Source organism: Balaenoptera physalus (genome assembly GCF_965194825.1).
Source record: "Balaenoptera physalus genome assembly, chromosome: 13".
Lineage (NCBI taxonomy): Eukaryota > Metazoa > Chordata > Mammalia > Artiodactyla > Balaenopteridae > Balaenoptera > Balaenoptera physalus.
Window position 1 is genome coordinate 82,346,375 of NC_138892.1, and position 6,000 is coordinate 82,352,374.

Sequence of the window (6,000 nt, forward strand, 5' to 3'; positions counted from 1 at the left end):
CTCTAGTTGTGGCGAGTGGGGGCTACTCTTCATTGCGGTGCGCGGGCTTCTCATTACCGTGGCTTCTCTTGTTGCGGAGCACAGGTTCTAGGAGCGCGGGCTTCAGTAGTTGTGGCACGCGGGCTCAGTAGTTGTGGCGCACGGGCTCCAGAGCGCAGGCTCAGTAGTTGTGGCGCACGGGCTTAGTTGCTCCACGGCATGTGGGATCTTCCCAGACCAGGGATCAAACCCATGTGCCCTGCATTGGCAGAAGGATTCTTAACCACTGCACCACCGGGGAAGTCCTCCAATTCTTGTTTTTTGTTATTTGTGTGTGTTTTTTTAAAATACTTCTCTTTACCAGAGGCCTTTCTCAACCAGATCCAGGAACAATTCAGCCCCAGCACCCGGTGGCCTCCATTGCAGGGTGACATCTCAGGCTTACATGTTCAAAGGAGAAATCTTGATTTCTAACTTTAGACATTTTCCTGCCACATCTTCCCCTGTGGCTCAAGCTAAACACCTATGAGCCATCCTCAGTGCCTCTCTTTTCTTCATCCAACTGTTCAGTAAATTCTATTGGCCCTACCTCCAAAATACATTCCTGTCCATCCACTTCTCTTCATCATCAGTGCTTTCACAACGTAGTCTAAAGTTTTGTATCCTTCACCTAGAACACCAAGAGCATTTCCTTAATTTGTCTTTCTGCTTTACTCCTGTCTTATAATCATTATTCCACAGAGCAGCCAAAGGGTTTTACTAGGACTAAGACTAGGACTAAAATGGTGAGACTATGTCACAGCCCTGCTTAACGTCCTCTGTTTGCTTCCTATTACACTTGAAGTAAAAACCCAAGCTCCTTTATGGCCTTCAATGCCCTAGGTGATGTGGCCCCTTGCTTTCCTCTCTAATTCTATTTTATTGTTTTATATCATTCTCTCCCTTGCTGGCAGCTCTAACCACACAGGTTTTCTCATCTCCCCACTCCCTTGTTTTAAAATAACACAAGCTGATTTTTGCCTTAAGACCCTTTAACTTTCTATTCCTGAAATACTCTTGCTCAGATATTTATGAAGCTAGTTTATTTTAGGGGAGGAGGAGTTGAGAAAAAGAAGAATCAAGGATAATTTCGGGGAAGGCTTTTGGTTTGACTGATGTGGATGAATGGTAGTCCCATTTACTGACGAGTGCATACTGGGGGAGGAGATATAAAATTTGAAACGTCTATTATTAGCTTACCTTTATCGAGTGCTTGAGTATTGTATTAGTTATCTACTGCTGCATAACAAATGACCCCCAAATATAGGGCTTACAACAATATTTATTTTCTCGCGGTATCTGTGGGTCAGGAATCTGGTGTGGCTTAGCTGGGTCTTCTGGCTCTGGGACTCTCACACAGCTACAGGTGTCTCAGGACTCAGCTGGGAAGGATCCTCTTCCCAGGGCTCTGGTGTTTGCCGGCAGGGTTCATTACCTTGCAGGTTGTTGGACTGAGGCTTTATTTCCTCACAAACTCCTAGCTACAGGCCTCCCTCAGTTCCTTGCTGCCTGGGCCTCTCCACAGAGCATCTCATAAGATGGGAGCTGACTTCATCAGAGAGTGTGCCAGAAGAGAGAGTCTAGCAAGACAGATGGCAGTCTTTTGTAACTTAATCACAGAAGTTCATCATGTGGCCATATTCTGTTTGCTTCTAGAAGCAAGTCATTAGGTCCAGCCCACTCAACAGGAAGGAATTACCACACGAGTTGAATACCAAGAGATGGGGAGCATTGGGAGCTATGTCAGAAGCTGCCTACCACAGGCATGTAAGCACTATTCTAAATGCTCTACACATCTTAATTCGTTTAGTCCTTACAAGACACCTTAAGATAAATATGTTATTACTGTCTCCATTGCACAGATGAAGTGCCAAGTAGTCAAGTAACTTGCCTGGGGTCACATAGCTATAAAGTCAGTAGGGTACAGAAATTTGAACCTAGGCTGTCTGGCTTCAGCATCTGTATTCTTTCTTTTAATGCTGCTTTTTAAAAAAAATTGACATGTAAAGTTATATGTATATATTGTGGAATGATCACCACAATAAATCTAGTTAACTTCCATTACCATACATAGTTACGAATTTTTTTCTTGTGATGAGAATTTTAAGATCTCTCTTAGTAACATTCAAATATACAATACGATATTGTTAACTATAGTCATCATGCTGTACACTACATCCCCAGGACTTATTTATTTTATAACTGGAAGTTTGTACCTTTTGACCCCCTTCACCCATTTCACGCACCCCCCACTCCCCCCTCTGGCAAAAAAACCCTCTGTTTTTTTATTTTGTTTTTTAGATTCCACATATAAGTGATATTTATTTTCTCTGTCTGACTTATTTCACGTTGTCACAAGTGGCAGGATTTCCTTTTTTTTTTTTATGGCTGAATGATTCCATTGTGTGTGTGTGTGTGTGTGTGTGTGTATATATATATCTATATCTATATATATCTATATATCACACCAGTGTCTGTCTTCTTAACTTATTGGCTACACTGCCTGAGATGGAGGTGTCAAGTAACAGCTGGCATCTGGACTTCTTGGAAGAGGATTTGCCTGGCAAAAGATATTTAGAAGGTGAAATGAACTAATTTGAGGATAAGAATCACAGCTGGGTATAGTATCCAGACTCCATCAGTGCCAAGGAGATAAGAGAAAATAGATTTAAAGCTTTTCTTCTGTATTTTTTCCTTCCTTTCTCCCTCCCTTCCTTCCATAAATACTTACTCACTGCCAACTATGTGCTGGGGAAAATACTAGATACTGGGGAATGTATTTTTAGCTTTCCGGATACAAAAGATATATTATTTTGAGAAGTTTTTGAACTACCTGTAGTCTTCCCTGAAATCATCTACTTAACTGTCACGTATTTCAACTTGAACTGTCTTCCTATTAAATGTACCACTATTAAGTATTGTGACGGTACTAGAAAATAAGCAATTTGTAAAGCATATGCACAAATTCTAACCCAGGCTTACTACCCTGGCTTTGCCTATTAATTTCAGCAATTCCTTAATTTAACGTATGATGTTGAAAATAATTTTACAATATTTCCAATTAAGTTAATTTTCACATTGCTTTTGTGTTCTTTGTCATCACATGTAGAATGATAAAATTCTGTTTTGCATATTATTAATGAATATGGGGCGTGTTTTTCCATTTGTGTCACTAATAACTCACTATCTAATTTCAGAAATGAGTTCAATACTCAATCTACAAATTATACAGTAACCAACTTCTCCCAATGAACCACAATTCAGTTAAGCTCACAAGCCACCTTTTTCTACACTTGTGTCAATCTGTAACAAACCAAAACCTGATGGTCTACTTCAGCTAAGTTGGTTGGACAAAATTTAGAAGTTCATTAGCAAGAAATCTGACCCAGAACCAAGATAAGCATCACATAAATGAAGAAAAGATGAAAACAACAAGGTCTATTGTATAGAACAGGGAACTATGTTCAATATCCTGTGATAAACCATAATGGAAAAGAATATATATATATATATATATATATATATATATATATAACTAAATCACTTTGCTGAACAGCAGAAATTAACACAACATTGTAAATCAACTATACTTCAGTAAAATTAAAAAAAAACCCAATGGATTAAAAAAAGATGAAATTACACAGTTTAGAGCCACATTATCCAATCCCTAGTTTATGGTTGGAGAAGATCATTGATGTGGTAACCCTGTTTCTTATTTATAAAAGACTTTAAAACAATGGGAGCAATCATTGCTCTGCTTTCAACTTCTGCTGAATATTTAGATGATTACCAAGAAAAATATATTGTAAACACCAGCCTATAGAGAATATTGGGAAAGAAAGTAGTGGTGCCTGGGAAAAATCTAACCTACTGAATTTTGAATAATGTATGGGCTACCAGTTTGGTTACAGTGTTAGGATATTCTGATAAAAGACAACTATTCCTAAGGGATAAACCTGAGAGAATCTCACAATAGCTCCATTTGGGCCTTTAAAAAACTGTTGTCATGTTGTTGCCATGGAAATATTCTGATGATTTACAGGGCTGTGTCACAGCACTTTTATTTGTCTATTAGAATTGTGAGAACTTCCTTTACAGAAGTGCTCATTTTTATGTGGCTAAGAGGCCAATACAGATATCCTCCAAAGATATCATCATCATGAATCAAATCAAATTAGCATACTAAAGGATTCACATTTAACGGCTGAAAGTGCTCTCTCGGTCAAAATCAGTCCATCAGTCAGGGCTTTATTAAACCCTGACTGAGAGCTTAGCATAGTGCTAGGTATCCTGGAGCTGTGGAACACCACACCTGTTGCCCACCAAGATCTAATGGGGAGCTTTATCAAGTAAACAAACAGACATGGTCCCAGTCCTGAAGAGTCTCATTGGTAGGTTCTGGCATGAGCCTCCTGGGAATCTGTTTTTATTTTTATTTTTAACCTCCCAGGTGATTCTGATGATTAGTCAGAACTGGGAACTGTGCCTGCAGAGATTGTCAAAGTCTGGTCCCTGGACCTATATCACCAGCATCACCTGGGAACTTGTTAGGACTACACATTCGCAACCCCATCCAGCCCTACTATAAATCACAGACTGGCGATAACCATCTGTATTTTAACAAGCCTACCAGGTGATTTTGATGCTTGATAAATTTAGAGGATCTTTGCCTTTTCTCCAGACTGAGATGGATGCTCAAGTTCTTTCTTTCTTTGCTGAAGAGCTAAGGAAATAGGACATAGTTTCTCTCCTTGGGTACATAGCCAGCCACTCTACCCTTCTCTTCACTCTGAGCATGTCTGAAGAAGTGTGGAGCATAATAAGCTGCCTCATCCCACTTCCTTGCTGCTTGGGAAGATGATATGTAGAGAGAGGCCCTTTTGTTTTCAAGGAAAATGGAAAGAGGATAACAAATAATAACCAATATGGGGAAATGGCAGAAGTCCTGGGATTTTAAAAAAGCTTTCTGTCCTGGTCCAGGACCTTTTATCCTCCTTTTTTATTCCTGAATATGGAGCTCACACCCTCCCTATTTTCTCACTCCCCTTTAGCAAAGCCATACGACTCTTCACAGTAACTCAAGGCCTAAAAATAAAATAAAGCCAAGCAATAGATGTCTCCTTTCTGCATAAAAGTTTTCTTTTTACTTTTAATGGAAATCACTCTAAAACAAGTTTTGTTCAGTACATTCTGGATTTTTCTTGATCATCTAGTGTTATTATAATGAACATTAATTGTTATATCCTACAACAAACAATGATGTCATGGACTATTGAAGATTGAAGACACGTTTGTTAAATAATCCCAGATGTCTAGGATTTTTTTCTTGTATTTCTATATTTTTGTCTTTCCTCTCACCCTCAAGCTATCAGAAAACATGTCCAAGTATCTTTTTCAATATTCTTCACCTTGCTTCTAATATTTTGCTTTTGATTTGGAGAGGGGGCAGCTGGGAAGTCAGAAAACAAGTTTATTACACTTATGTTTAAAAAAAGTGTACAGCAAATAGGGAAATTTTATTTTTCACTGATAATACTCAATGCTAGTGAGGTTGTATTAAAGTTAGTATTTCCTGATATTGCCCATGAAAGTGTTAATTAACATAATCCTTTGGGAAAACAGTATGGCAATATATGCCAAGATCTTTAAAATATTCATACTCTTTAATATAACATTTTTACTTCTAGAACTAATATAAGAAAATAATTTATCATAAAAATATTTATCCACAATGGAGTTTATTGTTTTATCATTTATAATAGGAAAAAGCTGGAAATAAATTGAATATTTAATAGTAGAAGAATGTTTAAGTAAATTATGGAAATTTTAATCAATGAAATTATAAATATCCAGTAAAACTTATAGATACAAAGATTTTGAAATAAGTTTAGCATATGCACATATAACATGAAATCAAAGAGGCAATCCCCTTATCCTCTTCAGAGCTTAGAAATAATATGATAATAATGGCTAATTATTTTA